The sequence below is a fragment of the Ictidomys tridecemlineatus genome, chromosome 6 (assembly GCF_052094955.1).
Source record: "Ictidomys tridecemlineatus isolate mIctTri1 chromosome 6, mIctTri1.hap1, whole genome shotgun sequence".
Taxonomy (NCBI): domain Eukaryota; kingdom Metazoa; phylum Chordata; class Mammalia; order Rodentia; family Sciuridae; genus Ictidomys; species Ictidomys tridecemlineatus.
In genome coordinates, this window is record NC_135482.1 from 43,408,711 (window position 1) to 43,434,560 (window position 25,850).

The 25,850-nt window shown below is 37.0% G+C and overlaps 1 protein-coding gene across 1 annotated transcript in view; it reads right to left on the minus strand.

Annotated features, from left to right (window-relative positions):
- The window catches only part of Tph2 (tryptophan hydroxylase 2), a 232,927-nt gene that overhangs the window by 74,973 nt on the left and 132,104 nt on the right, over positions 1 to 25,850 (minus strand). Inside the window, exon 11 of the transcript XR_013440445.1 lies at positions 17,671 to 17,733. The gene's annotated coding sequence lies outside the window, so the exon portion shown is untranslated. The remainder of the gene's footprint in view (positions 1 to 17,670; positions 17,734 to 25,850) is intronic.

The window sequence follows — 25,850 nt, forward strand, 5'->3', positions numbered from 1 at the left end:
AAAAGATATATAATTATATATATATATATATATATGTGTGTGTGTGTCTGTGTGTGTGTATATATATATATATATATATATATATATATATATATATATAATTGTCAGTAAATTTTTTCACTGTTTTGTTGTGAAAAATAAGTACTAATATAAATCTACTAAGTTGGGAGTATACCACAAGAATAAATAGAAGAATATATATAAGAATATACAGCTTCCAAAGTGGAAGAAAATTTTTTCATCTTCCAAATAGGGTGCATAAAAGAATAAATAAATGAATGAAAAGGAACAATAGTAAATAGAAACCAAGAACACAGTATTATAGATACAAATCTTAATAAAAGTACCATGAATATAAATGGATCAAACTCATAAATCAAAAGACAAAGAATCCCCAGATAAAGATTATAGGGGTAAAGAAAGCAAGTAAAGAAAGTATATAGAAATGTTGATGATAATGGGATGGAAAAAATATATATCAGTAAAATAAGAACTAAAACAAACTCAAGTTACAGAACGAGAGGTGAAAAAATGTCTTATGGGAAAGAGCAACATCATATATTAAAAGGAATATAAGCCAGGTGTGGTGACACACACCTTTAATCCCAGCAACTCATGAGGCTAAGGCAGAAAGATTGCAAGTTTGAGGCCAGTCTCAGCAACTTAGTGAGGCTCTAAACAACTTAGTAAGACCCTGTCTCAAAATAAAAATAAAAAGGGCTTGGGATGTAATTCAGTGGTAAAGTGCCCCTGAGTTCAATCTCCAGGACACCCCTCCAAAAATTATATAGTATAACGCAGATAGAATTATGAGTACATGTATATATGTAGCCTTGAAATGTATTTTTAAGTGAGTAAAAATAGGAGACAAATACATAAATCAGTACCTTTAGGCAAAGGTTTTAGCACATTGTGTCAGCTTCCCGTTACTGTGACAAGTTACAGGAAACACTCAACTTAAAAGGCAGAAAGGCTTCTTTTGACTTGGCCCCATTGCCTTTGGGCTGCAGTGAGGCAAAACATTATGGCAGGAAATATGTTGTGGAGCAAAGCTGCTTACCTCATGGCAGCTGGGAAGCAAAGAAGACAAAAAGTGACCAAGATCTCATCATCCCTCCAAGGGCACAGCCCCAATGACCTAACTTTGTTCCACTAGGCTCCACCTTTAAAAGGTTCCACCACCTCCCAATAGTGCCACAGAATGGCAACCAAATCTTTAACCAAGTCAGCCTGTATGAAATACTCAAGACCTAAATTGTTGCACATTCTGTTCTCAGAAACTGCTAGATCAACAGACAAATATACCAAATGAAAGACAGATTAATTCCATGAAACATAAGTTTAATCCCATAGACTACTGTAGCCAGAACACTGATTGCATAAACATTTTTTGAGTCTGCAGGAAAACTCACAAAAATTCATATTTTAGAATATTTTTCCAAATTTAAAACTCACTAGGTTGGCATTTTGCTTAAAATTCAATGTCTTAGACTCCCTCTTGAGAATTTCTTAATCTCTTTTCAAAGAGATGTCCTTTAAGAACATAGGCTAAAACTAAATACTAGCTTATATGCTATTTTATAACTTACTCCTCATTTCTTCTATTTCACTTAAATTAAGAAGATAACCACTGCAATTATGTGGTATCGTCTTATATCTACCTCCCTTGAAATGGACATTACAACCTGAAACACATTTTTGACTACCTCTGGTTGTGTTAAATTATTATCTTTGTTATCATCAAAGGTTATCTGGTGTCACGAATGGTGAAGGAAATGGGTATTTTGAATCATGAATATGTTTTGACTTTAAAAGATTCATATTTACCCTAGAGTCGCAATCCCACCCTCACATATCCAACAATAAGAGTGGGCAGTGTTACCAGAAGAAAGGTAAAATGGTTACTGAAAAGATAAACAGATCTTCTTCTAACTATAGTCCCCTGTTTTTCTCTTCTCCACTCCGGGTTCCATACATGATGGTAGAATTAAGACTCCACGAGGAAGCCTATGCCTCAGAACTAACCAAAAAAAACAACTGAGTTCCCTTCCCCTCAGAGATGGTTTTATGTTTGCATGCAGCCTGTCACAGAACTCTGCTACCTGTTCCTGAGGGACTTTAGGGAAGTCATTTTTTCCACCATACAGGAAGAACCTGAGAATGAAGCTAACAAAAAGGAAAGAGGTCGCAGAGTCAAGGAGAGAAACACTAGCTCCTGGTTACACTGTTTGAGTTTCTCTGTCCACCTGTTTGAAAACTGAGTTACCCCCATGCTTTCCAGTTATGAGGGTCAATAAGTTCCTTTTTTATTTAAGTCATTTGGTGGGGGTTTCTGAAAATGTAAATTTCTTATAGGGATCATAAACTTCCTTTAAAAGAAATTCTGGAAGGGGAACTCAAAATATTTTGGACCATGGACATAATCATAATTGAAATGAAACCTCCCAAGGTGAATTCAGAGGAAAAGAAATGATTCATTCAGATGCGTAAATTCTTACACAATTTGAAAAAAAAAAAAAAGGTCAGTCTCTGTTTAATTTTAAGTCACTCTTTAAGTATTCATTCTGAGGTCAGATATTCTTCTTGGTGTCACCTGGATCACATGCCCACCCTCACATATCCAACAATAAGAGTAGGCAGTGTTACCAGAAAGGTATAAAATGGTTACTGAGAAGACAAACAGATATTCACCATAGTTACCCTTGAAAAATTCATGCATTGTAGGAATACCATTTAATTTTTAATAATTATCAGATTTCAAATTTTTGAAAAGGGAGCTTGTGCTTTATATGAAGGAGTTTAACCTAGAATCTATATGCCATTATAGGATTAAGACTGTTCATAACACTCCTGATAATAAACACACAATTTTTGTGTATGACCGTATGGGAATTGGGGGGAAGGGAATCTACAGCGTTTATTAGATTCTCAGAGGTATCCATATGAAAACCGAGTTAAGAATTCACTGCCCTGTGGACTGTGAGATAGTTTTGATGCCTAATAAGTTCCAAGGGAAATATATTCAATTTTTGAAATAATTCTAGGTAAAATATTCACTATATACCAAGAGGCTAATAGTAATTATCTCTGGCGATAGTATAAGGGCTAATTTTTTTTCTTCTTTGTACCTTTTTTTGCATTTTTAACATTGTCTATGATGAATATGAGCTATGTTAGTAATATAAATGTTAACTTAATTTTTAAAAATCTACCTAATATCCCTAGGTCTACCATAAAATTCTCCAGTCTAACAAAGCAATTAAGCCATTTCAATAAAGCAATGGGCAGTATGAGAACATGAAGCATCAAAATTCAAAACACATAAAAACGCACTCAGAGTTATCAGAAAAACCCCATGTTCTCTGAACTAAAATTTTTCAATTCTCTCTTAAAGTCACTAATTTCCCAAACATTCAAGATGTATTTTTTTAAAAGAAAGAAAGAAAAGAAACAGTAAGGGAAATGTGAACAAGTACTCCTAAATCAATCCTGCTATCAAATTCTATTCCCATTCAAATGCTCCCCCAAGAGCTTTAAAACCTCAGTGGTGAACAGTGTTCTCCAATAAAGTGCACCATTTTGTTCAGTGCCAAAAGATTAATAAAACTTAACCAAGATAATTACTTAAAAGTAGTCTCCGTTGAGTGAGTCAGGGTGGGAAAAGACTCATTCCTGTTAGCAATAATTATCCCTGGGTAAATTATTTCCTAACTATTCTCTCTAGGGTACCTTCTTCTAGAGAACTCTTACAAAGAAACCAGTAGACTGCTAGGGTTTATTTTAAGGTCATAATCCTCTCGCCAGTCTATGTCAACCTAAAAGTTTTCTTTCATATCCTCTTTTTTATTTTTTTTTCAGACCTTCCCAGGGTATATTCTTCATTTTCTCCAACTAAAAATTAATAGCAATGACATCAGTAACATTAATGGAATACTTAGCATAATAACCTGCATATAAACAGTGCTCTTTAGTCATCCATTTATTTATTTATTGTTTTCTTCCCCTAACACATATTTATTGAGTACCCACCCTTGCCACACACCATACTAGGTTCTTAGTGCACCTCAGTGAAGAAAGCAAATAGATATACCTGCTCACATGAGTGTCCATTGCATGGAAGATACAGAATAAACTGAACAAATTAGTGAATTTTATAGTATGTAAGGAGGTAGTAGTGCCAAAGAAAGCAGGGAGAAGAGATTAGGAGTGCCTGGCAGGGGGAGGGAAAGACAGCTGATACATACTGCCTTGTTAAATGGGTGATCAGGACAGGCTTCATTCAGAAGGTAAGATTTTAAAAAGGTTCCAAGGGAAGGAAGTTCAACAAGAAAATATGAAGGAAGAGCATTCTAGGTAGAGAACATGGTTAGCACAATGCCCCAGAGCAAGAGTGTAAGTGATCCATTCAAGGAATAAGAAAGCTCAACAGCCTTTGGCAGGCTGAAACAGGAAGACCTCAAAAGGAGATGAGGCCAGAAAAGTAAAGAGAATATGGATTGCCTAGAGCCTTTGTAAGGACTTCATTAGTTTTTTTAAGAGAAATGAAATCCACATTAAAATGATATGATCTGACTTGGGAGTTTTAGAGATTTCTTTGACTAACTCAAGGCAGACTAAAATTGGAGAGGGAAATTCCGGAACCAAGGTAGAGGGTGAACTCAAATCAAAATGGTATCCACAAAAGTAGCTGGATTCAGGGCATTCTTTTTAGGCAGAGCCAAATGGGTATGTTCTCTGAGAGAACAAGGTGACTTCAAAAGTTTTGGCCTTGGCACCCGAATAAAGTTGCCATCACTGACATGGGTGGGCTATGGACAAAGCAGATTTGGGGGAAAATCAAATCTTCATTTTTGGACATGCTGAGTTGGAGATATCTTAATAGCCATCCAAATGGAGAGGTCTAATAGGCACGGGATATATGGGTCTGAAGTTTGGGAGAAAGGTCTGTGTTGGAGAGAAATGTAGAAGTCATTAGCAAATGGGTGGTACTTAAAACCATGTGGCTGGTTGATGGGAGAAAAAGTAAGACAAAGGAAAGGAATAGCAGGAAGAAGGAAAGAGGGGGTGAAAGGAAGCAAGATAAAATCTGAGCCCTAAAACCCTTCAATATTAAGATCCCAACAGGGAGAAAGAACCAGTGAAGGAACCAAGGATTAAAGATATATGAAGCAGGAGAAAACTAGTGTAGTGTATAATCCATACGGTGGCCAGGTTCTGTTATTACTTCCATCTTACGGACCAGAGGACTCCGAAAAGTAGACACAAAAGATTTATGCTGTTCAAGGTCACATAGCTCTGTTAACTGAGTTTGACTCAGTTTTACGATTCTGTAATTCATATTCCAATCCAGAGTGCTAAACTAATACCTCCCTAATCTTCAAGGCAACATCTTCCCTGAAAATAATGGCCTTCTTTATACACTTCTCAAATGTTCATTTGCTGACAGCCTGTTACTTGAGTAGGGCTCAAATATTTGGATATCACTGCCCATTTTCCCACTGTTTCCTGCAGATAATTCTTCATTCTTTCTGCTCTCACTTTGTTTAAATGTGCCTTTTCTTCTTCGAGGTACATTGGATTCTCGGTAACTCCTTCTAGCCTTCTCTGTTATCATCCTATGTTGACCTCCAGGTCACTTCTCAAGATCCCTTGAGGACTAAGAAGCTGAGTTAATTTTTTTTATCAATGTGGATGATTATCTAAGCCACTTCCATTCATAGGTTCTAAGATGCAAACACTTTGTCCTAAAAACTCAACCCCCTGGACTTTTGTATGGCTCACTCTCTCAGTCCCTCCACCTTCGGACCCTTCCAGGGTCTTTTCTTTGGACACCCTCAACTGTGCAGCCATCCTGCAGCCAACCTCTTCTCTCCTACCTCTCAGCTGAAAAGGATGGCTAAGGGAGTCACAGAACTATACCCACTGCCGCCCGTTAGGCTTCCCAGTCTCAAAAGGACCCCAGTGTTTCCAAGCGGATATTTTTTTTCTTCTTGTCTTTGTTCAGTTTTCTCTCCCTGAGCAGTTATTCCACGCTTTCATGGCTCTAATGAATACTCACCACTCACCATCGCCACTACGTGCTCCATCCCCATCCAGATCATCAGAAAACCTTAGCTCTTCCCTATTTCAAAGAGAAAATAGAAGCCATCATACAAAAAAAAAAAAATCCCTCTACCTCCAAACTCTGGCCCTGCAGATTAATTCATTTGCATTTATCTCTATTTCTTCCTTTCTTCCTGCTCCAGAGGAATAGATGTCATGTCTTTTGTCTAAGAATGATCCCTTCACTGTGTTCTAGATTCCATCACCTCTTACCTCTTCCCTAGTCACACTCCATCACTGATCCCATCTGTCTCCTAGGTCATTAACCTTTATCTCTCCTTTGCCTCCTCCCTGCAGCAAATAAATATGCTCTAGTGGAATAAGACAACCTAATGTACACATGTACACAGACTTTTCTTCTAACTCTTTTGATCAGGAATGCTTTCTCTTCTACCTCTTCAAAGAATCCTACTATTTATTCCTTACAGAATTGGCTCAAAAATTCCCCGTATTCCCTAGTTTTGGTATAATCCTTAGGTCACTTGTCTCATTTGATATTATACTATAGTTTGTCCTTCCTTCCTTTGTTTGTGTTTTCCTTTCAACAAACACTTTCACATAGCCCTTATAATATCCCAGACGCTGTTCTAAATGAATATTAACTACTACCTATATGAACCATTATTATTAAATCACTTCATAATATCAATAATTTAAAATTTGCTCATTTGGATATTTGTATATATATTGCTGTATTATATAACAACAAAGTCTTTTCAAAAGTCATAATGGTATCTCTTGGCCTTTCCCTATTACACCCTCCCAGACTGGGTACGCACTTTGTTCATAATAGGTATTTGTATGGAGGTGAGCTGAACCTCTTACAGTCTTCATGTCAATGTTGAACCTGCCGTATCCTGTCTCATTCTTTTTTTTTATTGTTGGTCGTTCAAAACATTACATAGTTCTTAATATATCATATTTCACAGTTTGATTCAAGTGGGTTATGAACTCCCAATTTTACCCCGTATACAGATTGCTGTATCACATCAGTTACCCTTCCATTGATTTACATATTGCCGTTCTAGTGACTGATGTATCCTGCTGTCTATCCTATTCTCTACTATCCCCCCTCCCCTCCCTTCCCCTCCCTTCCCCTTTTCTCTCTCTACCCCCTCTACTATAAATCATTTCTTCCACTTGTATTATCTTGTTTTACCCCTCCTTTCCTCTTATATGTAATTTTGTATAACCCTGAGGATCACCTTCCATTTCCATGCGATTTCCCTTCTCACTCCTCCTGTCTCATTCTTTAAAGTGAAGGTACATCTTATCTGATCTTATGATGGACTGGAAAAAATCACACATAGTCAAATCTACATTTGAAAATCTCTTAGAAAGGGAAGAGCTAAAGTCCTTCACATTATCTTTCAGTTCATTTAGAATTCCTAGTGTTCTCTCCACTATTGTAAGAGTTTTCTATTTCATCTCCTGCATGCAGGAAGTATGTTCTAAGACAATGATATATCTTTAAATCCTAGAATCACTTTCAGCTGGTAAGATAACTTATACAATGAGAGACATGTGGGAACTGGCACTGAGATCAACTGACAGAACTGTAGATTCGTATTTCCTAACCTGTAATCACTCACAAGATATGCTTGTCAAGTGGAATGGCAGGTAAAATTGCCCAAATTGCTGGTGCTACCATATCTCATTGAATCTGAAGACATTAACTGTAAGACAAAATTGTATGTGTATGTATGTGTGTGTGTATGTGTGTGTGAATATATATATATATATATATATATATATATTAAGAAATGTTAAATGCTACCAATCAAACTATACCATGCCATCAGTTGTAAGAAGAATTCCAATTTTAGGGATGTTAAAAATTTGTATCTTAGGGGCTGAGGTTGTGGCTCAGTGGCAGAGAACTTGCCTCACATGTGTGAGACACTGGGTTCAATCCTCAGCACCACATAAATAAACAAAATAAAGATATTGTGTCCATGTATAACTAAAAAAATTTTTTTAATTGTATCTTAGAATCAATAAGTACGGTATTAACATTTTTAAACCAACTGAAAGTTTCTTAAAAATAAGAAACTTTATTTTGTAAACTCTACAGATCCCTGTATATAGTAGATCATTTTATTTAATTGAATCAAATTATATATATGTGCTATTTATTTATAGATAGATAGATAGATTTTATTTATATATACATAAAATCACAGTTTTCCAGTGGGTTATGAAGAGTTATAATGAACCAGTAGATTACAATGCTATTGCAATTTTAAAAGTTCAAAGGAAATTTCAATCAAGTACATAAAGAAAATTCCTTGTTACTAGAAATACAAAGCTTGAAGCATAGAGCATTCTGATCCCCCCAATGTAAATAAGTGTCATCTCATTAAGCTATACTCTAAACACAATCTGGAATGGAAGGCAACGAATTCCCTGAGAATTATAGCTAGAACGGAGAAGGTAAGCAATCGACCATGCTTGGCCCACATGCAGGACTCCTGCCTATGCTGTCAATACCATCCACACTCCCTTACCACCTGAGCACTCTCTGTACACACACACACACACACACACACACACACACACACACACACACACCATTCCTCAGTCCTACTAGGAAATGGATGCTACAGAAGGTTAGTCAGTCCAAGGCAGAATCTGGACCCATTTCACAAGGTCAGGATTGCTGAAGTGAAATTAGACACCCTAATTTCAATTTACGTACAGTTAGGTGAGTCAGATTTGGTTTACCTTGAAGATTATCTATCAGGTGAGAGCTGTTTAGGCTTCCAAACCTAAGTCTTGTGCTCCAGCATTTATGAGGCAGGACCATCAGTCAACTATTCAGATAATATTTTCTACTTAAAATTACTTTTTGGCCAGATATAGTGGTCCCTGCTTATAATCCCAGTGACTCAGGAAGCTAAGACAGGAGAATCATAAATTTTGAAGCTAGCCTGGGCAATGTAGCAAAACCTTGTCTTTATTAAAAAATAAATAAAAAAGATTAAAAATACTGAGATTGAAGTTCAGTGGTAGAGCGCCCTGAATTCACTCCCCAGTTCTACAAAAATAAATTAATTAAATAAATAAAGTAAAATTAGTTCTTAGTGCCTGTGTTCCTTCTTTTTTAAGTCCTAGAGAGTGATGGCAGGATTCCAGCAATAAAACTCAAAGCAAAACCCTTAAAGTAATCCTCTCTTATGATTTGGATGTGAGGTGTCCCCCAAAAGCTCACGTGTGAAACAATGCAAGAAGGTTCAGAGGAGAACTGATTGTGAGAGTCTTAACCCAATCAGTGATTAATCCTCTGATAAGTATTAACTTAGTGGTAACTGAAGGCAGGTGGGGTGTGGCTGGAGGAAGTGGGAATTGGGAGAGTGGTTTGGGGGTATATATTTTGTATCTAGAGAGTGGATTCTCTCTCTCTCTCTCTCTCTCTCTCTCTCTCTCTCTCTCTCTCTCTCTCTCTCTCATCATTATGTGAGCTGCTTCCCTCTGCTACATTCTTCCACCATGATGTTCTTCCTCACCTCGAGCCCTGAGGAATAGAGACACCCTACAAGGAATGAGACCTCTGAAACCATGAACTCTTAAATAAACTCTTCCTCCTCTACAATTGTTCTGGTTGGGTTCTTTCAGTCATAGCAGGGAAAAAGCTGGCTAAAACAGCCTCCTTCCCCCAGCCCCACAACCACTCTACTGCTTTGGTGATGCACTATGGTTTCAAATATCTGAGTCTACGTCCATTTCATCTGAGTCCTCACCTTGCCTCCTTTCCCCAAATACCCAGTTGTTATATGTGGGAATACTGGAACAAATGCCTAGATTTATACCATGCAAACAGCTTTGACTCACACACAAAAAGTGAGAAGTGAGCTGTATGCACCAAGTGATTAATACCGTTAAGAAACTGCATGGAGATTCCTTGGAAAACTGGGAATGGAAACACCATTTGACGCAGCTATCCCACTCCTCAGTCTATATGCAAAGGACTTAAAAACAGCACACTACAGGAACACAGCCACATCAATGTCTATAGCATGATAGCTAAATTGTGGAACCAACCTAGATGCCCTTCAGTTGATAAATGGATAAAAGAAATGTGGTGTATATAGATACAGTGGAATATTACTCAGTACTAAAAGGGAATAAAAGCATGTCATTTGCAGGTAAATGGGGGGAGTTGAAGAATATAATGCTAACTGAAGTAAGCCAATCCCCAAAAACCAAATGCAGAATGTTTTCTCTGATATAAGGATGCTGATTCATAACAGAGTTAGCGGGGGAGGGGAGAGCATGGGAGGAATAGATGAACTCTAGATAGAACAAAGGGGAGGGAGTTGAAGGGAGAAGACATGGGGGTAGGAAAGACAGTGGAATGAGATGAACATCATTACCCTGAGTACATATATGAAGACATGACTGGTGTGACTCTACTTTGTATACAACCAGAGAAATGAAAAATTGTGCTCTGTATGTATAATATGAATTGTAATGCATTTTGCTGTCATATATAACAAATTAGAATAAAAAATAATTTTAAAAAAGAAACTGCATGGATGGATGGACAGACAGATGAAACTGTAGTAAAACATAGAATGAGATAAAAGGACTCTTGGTGGAAATATATTCTGAGAGTAGACCTTTGTCTTCATGGGTAAAGATTTATGTCAAACATTTTTCTAAGCTTCAGATTTTCTTGACAATTTCGCTATATATCATTAACTCTACAACATCTGCTGAGATAAAATTAAAACAGACCATCTTATATTGCTTTTCAGAAATACACAGGCTTTCCCTTCCCTAGAATCCTAGACTTTTGGAAATGGAGAGAATATTGGTGATCATTAAACCTACTCCAAATATTTTATAGATTAGGAAACTCAGATGGAAAGATTCTTCAGGACTTAACTAACTACATTCAGCCACTGGTTAAGAATCAGTGCATTAGGTAAATATGCTTTTACTAAGGAACACAACAACAAAGCCTGATCAGAATTAAAAAATAGAAAACGAGAAAGAGAAGTCTCACTCTTTTGTTATTTGTGTGCAGGGAAGGTGTACTGGGAGAGAATGTGAAAAAAGCATAGACTATATACAAATGGAATGTTAGCAGGAACACTTGAAATAGTACATAAAGAAACATTTCAGGAAGCTGGAAGGCCCATGTAGTCATTGTTTAATGAAACCAGCTTGATATTTCAGTGTAAAAGCAAGAGTGCCTGAAAACTGGGCAAGCATCTCATTAGAAACCACTCTTCAATTCCACTTTTCAAGCCTCATCAGAATATCAAAGGAAACTGTACGTTTTTTATTTATGAACTATCAGATATTCTTTTGTGGTCATCCTTGATTTATTCTGATAGCAACTAAGCATTCTAAGTGGCAACTTTATCAGGTATATATATATATCTATCCATATTCTGTACCTTGACATACATACATTCAAATATCTATCTAAATATACAAATTTTTATTATAATTTTGTGTTTCAAAAACAGAGAAACTAGCATGGCAATGCAAATTTGAGTACTCTTTTTCAAAGGCTGCTGTGTTTACGTGGATTTCTACACAAATAACTTGGGCTGATCTTTTAGAAAAAAAAAATTAATCCCTCAGGTACACTCCTCTTAACAGAATCAACTTAATTTTATGTGACACTGTCCTTTCCAGAACTGCAAATTCAATGAATGCAGCAGGTCCTGATCTTGGTTTTTAACAGATGGCCTCAACAATATGACAGTAATAGCATCTGACATGTGTTGTTTCAATGATCTCTCTTACTCTTGGAAAAGTATGGAAGCGTTAGATCCCGTGTGTTCCTTCAGATTGTTATTTCTGGCACGATCTTCTTGGCATATGTTATGATGAACCATTCATAACAAATTAAATTTTCATTAAGGTAAAAAAAAATCTTCATAATCCATAAGCCTACAATTTGTCTCAGTTCCCAAGGTAACATTTTCTGTTCAAAGGGACAAGTTATACAAATAATCGAGGAGGGGGCTGGTTTATTTTTCAAGAACTAGCTGTTTTACTAAAGGGGGAGGAAGATGGGGCTCTGAGGCCTAGAATCTCAGAAATGGAAAAGGGACAAGATGCCTGAAAGATTCATGGCCATGCTCTCAAAGCATTTTCCAGGGACACAGTAATCACAGGATCCCAGGAAGCACATCAAAAGACGCTAAGCCACACGATGCTTCTTGAATGGCACCACATGGGCTGGATATAAAGACCAGCTGGAGTAGACAGAATTCCTGTACCTTTAAGGTAGAGCTTTAGAGCTGATTGTCGCTGTAATTAACAGCTTCTTCTAACTGTGCAATGGAATTTTCCTGAAGGACTCGGTAGTTTTACTCACTGGCAGGTTTAGTAAAATGGGATTTCAGGCAGCACAGAGCTTTCAAACCAAAGTAGCTAAATCTAGTTAAAGCAGAAACATCAATGATTTTCAGTGAGCACACATCATAGAAACACCCGAGCATCATAAACCACTGCTGATTGCTTCTTTCAGAAGCATGCTGAAACTAAGTGGGACCAGAGAAGACGGAGTAAGCTAGCCTAGGCCTCTCTCCTCCTGAGCTTGCACTTAAATCTCATATAAATTTTTTCCTATAGTAATGCATTCAAGCCTACTTAGTAACTGATTTCAAGGTACACTAGACATATTGGCTAACAGCCGGGAGAGAATTTGAACAGGATTCTTGACCTTGCCTCACCCCTTAGCACAACCTTGACTTGGGTGAAATTTCAGAACCTGCTGTGAGACAGGATCTCATCCTACATGAGCTTTAGGCTACCAGTGTGCTTCATTAGCCTCTTTTTAATATTTCCAACTGAAAGTTGACTATTCACAAAAAGAATATTATAATGTGTAAGTTGAATTCTGAAATAAGATGGAACAAACAGATTTACTACTGAATGTCTTCTTATAATGAGTAAAAAAATTTATCTATGCTTATGAAATATAAACACCTCTTTTTTTCCCAAGTAGTGTCACATAGGAACAAAAGGAGAAAAGAAAACTAAAAAAAAAAAAGAAAAAAAGAAAATTATGTGAATATAATGAAAAACTAGGAGTTGGACAAGAATTTTCTGTGCTTGATCAGTACCTAAAAGAAAAGGAAGATTCAAAGACCCAGTAAAAGGGAAGGTCACAAGACTATACATGGCCACGCCACTGTGGAATATTTAACCCAAAAGGAAAGTACCAAGAAATCCATGTGCATAAAATTCAGTACTTCACAGATGCCATCAAAGAACTCACAGAAATCAGGGTTTGTGAAAGGAGGTGATGAGAAGAGCTGAGGGAACCAGGAAGCAAACACTGAGGGGAGCATCTAGGTTGGAAAGAGCAGCAGGTTGGACAAGGGCTGAGAAGAGGACCGTGTCCTGAGAAAATCCTGGAGACTGTCACACTAGCCTTGGCTGCTTAAATCCCTTGGAAGCAGTCAAACTCCCTTGGACCAAGTCCAAAATGAAATCAGCTTTTGTCACAGTCTGAGCTAAGTTAAGTGGCTCTACAGCAAATTTTTACCTAAATTCACTTGAAAATTCATATGTAAAAAGTGGCACAAGGTAACGTTCTCCTAAGATTAATTTTGTGTTCAGTATATTTTCAAAAACATAGCAAATTAATCATCCTTTTAAAGAGAATGATGATTCTTCAGTGAGGTAGATCTGGGCAAGATCGAAACTCTGATAGGAATTTCTTAGGTAAAGTGAGGTTTAGAGAAATAGTACTTTCATCAAAAGAACCAATTTTATACTAAATACAAATATCAATCAATGGATAAAAGCAAAATTTGGAAAGACTTCATTTTCTAACCACAATGCAATTAAAGACAATGACAAAGACAGAACTTGCTAGATATTTAAAAATAGTCTACAAAACAAAGTTGAATCAAAAAGGAAGCAAAAAATATACTATTGAGGGAAACTACTAAAAACTAAAAATGACAATCTAATCTAAAAATTAAAATGACAGAATGCTGTCAATTTTTTTTAATTCTTCAATGAACTTAATTCAGAAGTGCTTTTAAAGTAATCAATGGCAAGTCATTATTTACACAATCTCTTTAATTGTCTGATGTGTTTGGGGCTAAAACATATTATATGCATGAGAAATAAGATTTTAGAGTTATACCTGTACTTTTTGGATTATATTAAATTGAAAATTAAAGGAGGCTACAAAATAGAAACCAATCAATGGATTCATAAAATCTTCCTTATTTATTGCAAGAAAAATAAACAGATAAATCATGGCCTATTTTCAGAATTTTGTGATCTCTGTACATTTCTGAATGTTCTTGAGCCTCAGATAACCTATTTCTTTTTTTTTCTTTCTTTTTTTTAAATTTAATTATTCTAATTTGTTGTATATGACAGCAGAATGTAACTTTTAATTCATATTACACATATAGAGCACAAGTTTTCATGTCTCTGGTTGTACACAAAGTAGAGTCACACCAATCACGTCTTCATACATGTATTTAGGGTAATGATGCGCATCTCATTCTACTGTCTTTTCTACCCCTGTGCCTCCTCCCTTCCCTTCCCTCCCCTTTGCCCCATCTAAAGTTCCTCTATTCCTCCCATGCTCCCCTCCATCCCCACTATGAATCATCCTCTTATATCAGAGAAAACATTTGGTTTGGGGGGATTGGCTTAATTCACTTAGCATTATATTCTTCAACTCCCTCCATTTACCTGCAAATGACATGCTTTTAATTCCCTTTTAGTGCTAAGTAATATTCCACTGTGTATATTTATCACATTTTCTTTATCCATTTATCATCTGAAGGGCATCTAGATTGGTTCCACAATTTAGCTATTGTGAATTGTGCTGCTATAAACATTGATGTGGCTGTGTCCCTGTAGTATGCTGTTTTTACGTCCTTTGGGTATAAACTGAGGAGTGGGATAGCTGGGTCAAATGGTAGTTCCATTCCCAGCTTTTCAAGAAAACTCCATACTGCTTTCCATACTGGCTGCACCAATTTGCAGTCCCCCAAAATGCTGCCAATTTGAAAAGAAATAATGAGTGAGTGAACTATTTCAATGTAAGAAATTAGAGGAAGACAGTGCCTAAAATTCCTCCTGAAACTTGTTCCTTCCCCACTTCACCATCTTAGTCCCATCCCAACTTGCTGCGGCTCCAAATCTATGTGACATCCTTAATTCTTCCCTTTCCTTGTGCTATTAACTCCAATCTGTAGTTCAGTGTCACCTGCACAGGACAAAGTCCATCATGCCTCCCTGAGAACATGGCAATGAACTTCCCACTGTTTTGCCATGCCCCTGCCCTCTTAGAAATGACCCTCTCTATCTGGTGGTGGCCAGGAAACTTTTTTGGACTACTGATGAGGTTTTATCATTCCTGTTAAGACAGGTCATGATTGCCCCACTGTGTGCACATGAAAATCCAAAACTTCTTGTTAGCATTCCACCTCCAGACTACAGACTGGAACCAGAAACAGAGTTTGACTCACAGGCATGTTTAATTTGTCTTACAGGATATTTCAAAAGATTTTTGATTCATAAACAATATTAAGGAGATGGTAATTGCATATTAAAAACATAAATTTCTGGGTTTTCTTGAAAGCTTGAAACATCTGCCAAAGCAGGGCCCACATTTCCATGTGATAAGTGAAAACCTAGATGGGTCTTTATCATCTCATTTTGTCTCTACCTCTCCTGGGTATCAATAGTTCTCTTTTTTTCTTTCCAGCTTTATTAATATATAAGTTACAAATAAAATAACCATGTACATTTGTGATATGCAACATTGTTTTGATAACCAACATCCTGTGTAAATGAAACTTTGCGTCCCTTGACCAACATTTTCCCATTACCTCCTTCAATAACTCTTTGGTTAAATGTAAAGTCTTTTTCATGCCATAGTCATACTTTTGTCTATGTAAGTATCTTTCAGTATATGAGAAAATGAAATCTGCACTGAGAGAGCCACACGTTTCCAACCCCTGAGGTACTTTGTGATACTTGCCCCAAACCTGGATTGAAATGAACAGTATGCATGATATTCAATAAAATACCAAAAAAGATTTCCCAACTTCCAGATGCTTAACAGCATTTGAATATTTGGCATCACAGAGGAAAAGAAAGCCTCCATGATTAAAAAAAATTTCACTTTTCATCATGATCAGTCAATATCAGGAGGGAGGGAGAGAGATGGGAGGAGGAGTTGGATCCTTGGTCAGTATTTCCTGTGTTTGGCACAAATAGGACACCAAAAGTTAATGCATAAAGTAAGGTTCCTATAAGGGCTGAAAACTGAATCAGAGAGAGAGGACATATGAAATAACCATAAAATAATTAACATCAATATCATATTCTATAGATAACTGCAGTAATAATTCAAGAAAGGAGAGAGCAGGAAGGTTGACAAGATCAAGGAAAATTCAAGATTAGAAAAGGGTCTTGGATGTAGAAATTCTAGTCAAAAACTTCAAAATGCACAAGGAGAGGAGGGGTGAAGCACAGAACACAACACATAGTTATAATAAGACTCATCTGATCACGGGAAGGGGACCAACACAGTATAACGACATCTTCTCTGTTCATCACTTACATACGGATGTGTGTTCATTTGCATTGCTACATGTATGTGCTGGGGGAAACTCGGTCAGCCAGCCACAGACTATAAGCTCTCAGAGGGTGGGGACCACCTTATCCATGATTCACCTGAGCCATTTGTAGCATCTTTCCAAACCTCCCCAGACACCAAGCAGAAAGAAATGGTAATAACAATACATTGTCTTTAGATAGGGTTCTTTGTAAAGGAGTTGGAAGAATCTTACAACAGAAATTACATGGATTCTTATGTCTCCATAAGGTAAGTGGATAAAGAGCTTTTTATCTGCAATTCAGACAGGATGAATAAAGGTGTTAAGTGGCTTGTCCATGCCGTGTTTCTGGCTAAATTTCAGGTGACTCTCTATAATTATTTAGCTTTTCTGGCAGCTTTGGAAATTTTTCGTCCTCTATCCCAGCAGTGTGCTTCCATTGTCTTCACCTCTCCCACCGCAAGCTAATCGGTCTCTGATAGTAGGCTGCAAGGGTGTCATTAGCCTCTCCCTACTCCATCAGCTCACCTCCTGCCAAAAAGAGCTTCAGAACAGTGGGCTACAAGTTTCCTATTTGACTTTCTTTCCTGATTTTTTTTTTTTAACTTTAGCCTGCTCTGGTTTTCCTGAACTAAGACTGTACATGGAAAAATTTGATTGAAAACCAAAGATACCATTTGATCTGTTCACCCATCCTTTGGTGTTTGAAGTCACGTCAGGCACAAATCAGATTTTTAACAACCTTTGAACAAAGGAACCTAATGTTTCCGGTGAAATTATCAGTCAAGCCATGTTTTTAGCTCAAGTGAGACAGGAGAGGTATTGAACTTGTAGATCCCCTCCTTTTCAATCAATCCATGTAAATAACATTACAATCATTGCTGTTGTTTCAGTAGTGAAATAAACCTACAAGCCAAGAAAGCTGAGTTTTAGATCCAACTCTGCCATGACTTGCTAATTAATGAACAAAAAAATAAAAGAGCACAGGCTTTCAAATAGCACATACCTGAGCAAAAACACTGACTGTGATGTTTCACACAGAGGAAGTGTCTTAGCTTCTCTGATCCATCTGTAACATAAAAAATAATATTACTTAATGTAGAAATTACATGGATCAGATGGGTTAGCTTATAAGATGCAATTAACAGTGCCCCATGAAAGAGTTGAATTAGATGAGTTTTAAGGTCCCTTCTGCTAACTAACATTTTATGTCTCTATTATTTTTTCCTAGGCACTATAAATTGTATCCCAGCCTGGTTCCTTCTCTTATCCTCCAAGCTGTATGGCTATAAATACTTCACTCCCACCTGTAGTCTCAAAATAGTAAAGATTCTGAGACTCTTATGACCAAACCTCCACATTGTAACCTATTTTCAAGAACTGAGTGGCTGCCTGATTTCTTGCCCTGTAAGGATTTCTTCATTTCCTCCAATTTCTCTCATGAGATAGAGGCCAGTCCTGAGTCTTATTGCCATAACGTAGTCAGAACTACTGGCTATAAGTCCTCCCTGCACTGACCACCTGCCTGCTTGGACACTCACTGCCAGTCTGCTGCCAGTTTGACAGCTCTAACCCACCAGCTAGGACATCTATCTACAGACCACACTGCCAGGCCTCTGGATCCCAGCTACCCACCTCGCCGTGCTCCAGAGTGGCAGCCCCACCCTCTTTTCTCCTACCCTTTGGAGCCTTGTTCACCTGTGGGTCCTGGACTCACAACCCGAACCTGGACCCGTCACAGACAAGACCACAGACATTACACAAAGATACAATATTGCTAATTATTTCTGAAAAGAATGCAGTTGCCTTATACCCTTGAGATGCACTATCTTCAGCTCCTCTATATTTAGACTATTTTATAGACTATGCTTTTATTATCTAATTTGTTCCTTTCATTACTTACATCTTTATGGAAAATACATATGGAGAAAAGAATACGAAACATAACTTCCTCTATAGCTCGGTGCATTATTACAAGACAAGCACATGGAACCACAGCAAGAGGCCTTCTCACCATGTCCTCCCAAGGTAGAAGAACAACTCCAGGGTTTCTCCCTCTTCTTAGAAGATGTCAGGCCTATAGATTCCATCCCCATCTTTCTAACCTCATTGAAACCTAATTACCGCCTTAAGGTCCTATCTTCATTACAGTCACATGGGGGCTTCAACATAAGAATTTGAGGGGGTATAATTTTCAGTCAAACAGCTGTCTCAATACACAAAAAGAACACCAGAGCTTTGCCCGCATCTAACCCTCCAACATCCTGTCAGGTAACTACCATTATGATCCACTTTTTGCATATAATAAAAAAGTTCCCAGAAAGGATAAATAGTAGAAATTTGTCACATGTCTTCCTGCTGATTAAAATTCCCCAAAAGGCTTCTTATTATTCTTTTTTTCCCCCTTCTTTTTTTTCTATTATTCTTAAAATTATGCCCAACATAGTCTTCACTGTGGTGAGCAAGGTCTCCATTACCTGTCCCTGTCTGATTCTCCTCCTCATCTCCTACCACTGTCTGCTTATAAGGCTTCCTGCACTCCAGCTACAGGAGGCCTCTTTCTGAACTCCATTCATGCCAATCATATTCCCCTCAGCATTCTGGCACTTATGATTCTGTCTAGAATGTTCTCACCAATTCTTGCACATTCAGCCGTTTTGTGATTTAAGTCCTAAATGAAACGCATCCTCTCAGACCTTCTGCTTCCAATGAACCTTCAAAACAATGGTTTATTTTTGTTTTCTTCACTACACCATTCAAAATTATTCCATTTTGCTGTTATTATTTGTTTCATTCCATTTTTTATTGTCAGCATGTGTTATTAGAATGTAAGCTCCACAGGGTGAAGGCTCTTTCTTTCTTCTTTACCTATTTATCCTAGTTCCTAGAATCTGGCACATAACGATACCTACAATACCAAATGAGGTAGATAAGTGCATCCATGGTCATGATTAAGCAAATGGAAGACCTTAGATTCTAAACCATTCATTCCTGTTTGAAACACTACAAAGTCATATCTGAAAGAATTTGTTTCAAAGTTATATGTCAAAGTTAAAAACCAAGGAATAAATCAATTCTTGGAAGGATCTGATTCAATAATAATTATAGTCCCCATTTATGGAGGCTCAGCCTGTGCTATGAATTCTGCTAAGTGCTTTCTAAGCACTATCTATTTAATTCTCAAAACCACCCTATAAAGCAGCTGTTATCATCCTCATTTTGCAGTGAGGAAATTGAGGTTCGTAGAGGTTGAATACTTTACCCATAACTTGCCTAACAGGGGACTGAATTAAACTGGAATGAAGGTCTATCTGTCCAGAATTCAAGCAATCACACTCCATACCAGAAAAAAATTGAGCCCGTTTTAAAATAATGTGTCATGTGGTATACATTTCCTGATCTAAATATGTATTTATTTAAAACTTAAAAAGTAAAATTAAAACCACTTGTGTCCCAAAAAATAATGTGCAAAATTTGTCGCCCCTCCTGACATTGTCTCCTCTACAGTTCTTTTTCCCACTAAAGAACCAAGATGTTATTTGATGGTGAAATTTTCCCAGCACTAAAATCTAATATGTTATACAGAAGGGCAGTTCCACTAGATAGAAATTATAGATGGCAGATGTCCAGGGCTAATTCATTGCCTTTTAAATGAAATAGCAAGAATGTCTTTGAAGGGACATTTACACTACCTAATAAGTAATCTTCCAAAGTGTGGTATGTTCGCAATTATTAACCAGCACAAACTGCGGAGGTTAATGAATACTGCTAATCTGAATCCATCTGTATCAACTTTTACTCAGAGTTTTTCCCCTGAGTTTTCTCTTGAGATGGCTATTTACAAGCTAATGTAAAAAGCAGAGACTTGCAGAGAGATATCAGACACCTACACTCTTCAAACATCTGCAGATGCAAAATACTGACCCAGACATGGGAAAAACAGACACTGGAGAAAGTCCCTTGACTGTTTTTTACCCAAATAAACTGTCTCCAGCAGGCCTGCAAAACCAGCTTTCAACAGACGAAGACAAGTTATTATTATCTGTTAGATAAATGATTCCAGAGGGGAAAGGAAAAATCAACAAGATACGAACCAAAAAAAAAAAATCAATAAGATACAAACAACCTGCCTAAGCAACCCCAAAATAAGAAAGCAAGTTGGTATGAGTTGCTAAACTGTATACTATTCTGAAGCAAGTAAATGAAGCAAAGACTAAGTATTGCCATTCAAAAAAAAAAAAAAGAGGACAGAGGGCATTAAGAGTCTGAAGGTCAAGGGCTAGAGGGAAAGGAAGGAGCAGGGGGTTAGCAAGGATGATGGAATGTGATGGGCATCATTATCCAAGTACATGTATGAAGACACAAATTGGTGTCAACATATTTTATACACAACCAGAGATATGAAAAATTGTGCTGTGTATGTGTAATAAGAATTGTAATGCATCATTTATTTTTTTAAAAAAAAGAAAGAAAGAAAAAAGAGCCTAAGAGAAAAATCTTATGATTTCAGATCCTGCATATACTTCCACAGCATCCAGTTTCACAAACAAGAGAACATCCAGTGGCAACATCAAAATTAATTTTTTGTCATTGTTTTCTGAACAAAAATGTCTTCCATTTTGTCCTGGACATTCATTTTATTCTCTAAACTACAAGTGACAAAAGATCAGATTCAATAATGTAGAAGTTCTTCAGATTCTCTGATCCAAACCTAGATCCAAATAGCTCATTATTCTTCTTTAATACACAAGCAACATTAAAAATTCATCTTTATCAAAGACAAGATAAAGAGTATGGAAAACTTTTCCTACCCTTTAGCACAAAGTACTTTTTCTTGTTGAATATTTTCCTAGGTGGACAAACTTGGTCCCCAGCCTCTGGTCAGTCCCCCAACGATACCCATCACACCTGCTCCTATTGAAGGAGTTTACTTCCCCTCTTAAATTCAAATATAAACATATCTCTTGCCTAGACCTCCAAGAACATTCTTACAGAATAAATTCCAAGTTCTCTAGCCTTGCCCTTCAACCTTCTATTTTTTTCTAAAGAGAGAGAGAGAGAATTTTTTAATATTTATTTTTCAGTTTTTGGTGGACACAACATCTTTATTTTATTTTTATGTGGTGCTGAGGATCAAACCCAGTGCCCCGCGCATGCTCACGCTACCGCTTGAGCCACATCCCCAGCCCCTCAACCTTCTATTATTTGGCATTTTCCTAACTTGAAATATGTGCCTCATAGACCCAGTTGTGTTTATGTCACACAATTATACTAGTATGCTCAGTTCCTTAAGTGAACTCCAGAGCAACTTATTTTTATGCCAACATTCCTCAAACACCAGTGCTCCAAGGGGCTCTCCAGAAGTCTTCCAAGAAGTAGAGCTCTGTCCTTTGCTCAGGCAGTTCCTTCTGCCCTTTCTCCTCATGTTCTAAGTGCAGCCTTTGGAGGAGGTCCACATTGAAGCAAATCTTCAGCAAGAAAATCAATGAATCCCTTTTCCTTATTCTTATAGATCATGGGGAAACTCTCTTTTATTATTTTATAGACCGACATCTGTACAATGCTTTATGGCTCACAAAAAACAATGTCACATATATTGTCTCTAAATTATCACCAAAGTCCTGTACTTCTAGAAAGAGAAAGAAGGAAGTGGTTTTTTTTTTTCAGGGCCTCAGACAAGTTATTTCTGTCTGAACATCATTTTTGTTTGTAAAATAGTATTAGTAATAACACAATTAAGGAATCAGTAAGAATACCGTGATTTTTAAACCAAGGTACTTATTCCCAAAGATCTTACACAGTTCACATTGAGAAAACATAAACTGATGGACTATCAGCAAACTTTGACAGACACATATATTGAATTTACCTGAACAGTTGTTTTGATTTTTTTTTTCAATTGAGCCAATGTTTAAACATTTAGGGGTTTTCAAGATGGCGGAATAGAGGTAGTCACCTTCCTGGTTGTTCCATGGCATGAAACCAAGAGAGCAGACAGGTGGCTCAGCAAGGTGGGTGAACAAAATAAAGGTGATGGGGGTAGATTTACCAGATTTAAAACTGGACATTCAAAGTAGATCAAGGACTCAGGAGGTTGGATATAATAAAATAAGGAAGAAATCCCCAGTGGCATAGCTGCTACTGTGGCCAAGCTGGAAGGACCACCAGAGCAGTCCCTCTGCAAATAAAGTAGAAGGATAAAGGAATTAAAGGAACCCACATTTTTAGGATACCTGATGTGTGTCTGGATATGGAGCATTTAGAGATCAAGGACATTGCCCAACTAAACTGAAAGGCACAATGCACAGTATCCTTGTGCAGGAAATAAGCCACCATCTCTCCACACAGCATGTGGAAGACAAAAGAAGGAACTATTTTGTAGCTTCTGCATGGGGGCTGACAGCTGAGGGAGCCAATTCCCTACAAAACCAAGTTTGGCCTGAAATACAGGCCCAGTAAACACTCACTGCACAACACAGACTGTGCTTAAGTGAATAGGAGAAAATCAAACATGAAGAAAGGTTCACACAGGGGACAACTGGTTGTGGAAATCCACCAGGATCTACCTCTCTCCCTCCAATCCAGCTGCTTGCAGGACCAACTGGGAGAGATGCACCTAGCTGGGAATTTGGAAGGATGGGGGCAGAACCCAAGACTAAAAAATACAGGGTCTGCAGGTGACATAGGGGACTAAGAATTGGCTCATCCACCACACTAGTGGAACACAGGGGAGATTACTGGGATACAGTCTTCCAGCATGGACCAGCACCTACTGGACCTTGGAGGTGCACTGATTTAAAATGTCCAGACCAACTGGCATTCAGCAAAAATCCTGGAGCCCACCTAAGCCTAAACCTGGCCTCCAAGAATGCCACCTACAGGATTCTCTCTCTCACTCCATCGATCCAGATGGTGGAGCATAACACTCCAGACAATCCCACCTAAAACAGCTGAGAATCATTTGAACTCCAATGGAAAGAATTCTTTAACTTTTCATGAAGATTTTTTTTGGTCACTTTTTTTTCCTTTTCCTTTTTCTTTTCTCTGTTTAATTGTGATCTTAATGGTACATGGACATTTATACATACTCATATTTAATTTTTTTCTCATTTCTACCACATTTGAAGCCAGTTGTTTTTCATAGATCAGTTTTTTTAAAATTAGGATGTTTGATTAGTATATTTTAGTTTTTTTATATTTATTTTTAATTTTTTAAATTTATACTTTATATATTTTTTCTCTTACCTATGTGTCCCTTATTCTCTTTCTCTTTTCTTCCTCTAACAGCCAATCTCATTATTCTTTCACTCTTCCTTTAATTTTTTACTTCTATCTTCTCTCCTCCTCCCTCTAATCATCACATTCTATATCCTTCTGTTCTCTCCTTGTCTATCATTTGAAATTGTAAACACTTTTGTAAATTTGCTGTTTTTATTGTAGGCAATAAATGATCATATCATTTCAGTTTATTGGGATAAGTAACATGGCAGACATCATAGTAGGAACTATTTGGTTTAATGCTTTATATTGTTTGCATTTTTGTTACTATTTGTCTCCCCATAAACAGTGAGGTACTGGAAACCTTCAGGGACACTGTAAGCCCACAGATCTATGCCATTAGAGGGGTAGACACACAGACAACATGAAAAAGCAAGGAAACAATTTGCCCCAAACAAACCAAGTTACTCTAATAACAGAATCCATTGATACCACAGTGGAGGAAATGTAAGAAAAGGAGTTTAAAATATACATTGTTAAAGGATATGTGAAGTAAACAATGGTGAAAGGAATGAAAACAGAAAATACAGGAAGTGAAAAATCACTTCAATAAAGATATAGAGATTCTGAGGAAAGAAAATAAGCAGAAATCCTCAAAATGAAGGAATCAATGAACCAAATCAAAAATTCAACGAAAAGCATCACCAACAGACTAGATCATTTGGGAGACAGGTTTGGGAAATAAAGATAAAAAATATAATCTTGAAATTTAGTTGACCATGGAGAAAATATGTGAAAAGACCATGAACAGAACTTCCAAGGAATATGGGATAACATGAAAAGACCAAATATAAGATTTATCAGGATAGATGAAGGCTCAGAGATACAAACCAAAAGAATGCACAATCTTTTTAGTGAAATAACATTAGAAAACTTCCCAAACCTATAGAATGAAATGAAAAATAAAATACAGGCAGCTTACAAGACTTCAGATATACAAAATTACAAGAGACCCACACCCACAAATATCACAGCAAGTCACGTTATTATGAAAATGCCTAACATACAGAATAGACTTTTTACAGGCTGGCGGAGAAAAATGACAACTCACATTCAGAGGGAAACCAATCCAGATCTGAGCTGATTTCTCTACCCAGACACTCAAACCCAGGAGATCTTGGCATAACATACACCAAGTTCTGAAAGAAAATGGATGTCAGCTATGAATACTGTACCCAGAAAAATTAAGCTTCAGAAATGATGACAAGATAAAAACCTTCCATGATAAACAAAAGTTAAAAGAATTCACAACTAGAAAGCCTGCATTACTAAAGATACTCTATAAAATATTTCATGAAGAAGAAATGGAAAATAAAAGTGAAAACCAGGAAATGCAGGAACTTCACTAGAAGAATAGTCAATCAAAGGAGAAACTAATTCAAAGTGAAAACCAGAAATAAATCAAAATGGAAGGAAATAAAAATTATTTATCAATATTAATATTGAATGTAAATGGTCTAAGCCCATCAATCAAAGACATAGACTGACAAATTAGATTAAAAAAATAAGACCCAACAATATGTTGCCTATAAGAGACTCACCTCATAGCAAAGACATCCACAAATTCAAGGTAAAAGGTTGGGGAAAAAAATATCATTCACATAGATCTTAGAAACAAGCAGAGGTCTCTATCCTCATATCAGATAAAATGGATTTCAATCCAAAGTTAATTAGAAGGGACAAAAAAGAACATTTCATACTGCTTAAGGGAATTATACATCAACAAGACATAACAATCATAAATATGTATGCCCCAAACAATCGAGCATCTACATACATCAAACAAAACCTTCTCAAGTTTAAGAAGCAAATAGACTACAACACAATAATACTGGGTGACTTTAACATGACTCTCTCATCACTGGAGATGAAACAAAAGAAACAATCCCAAAAATAAACAAAACAAAA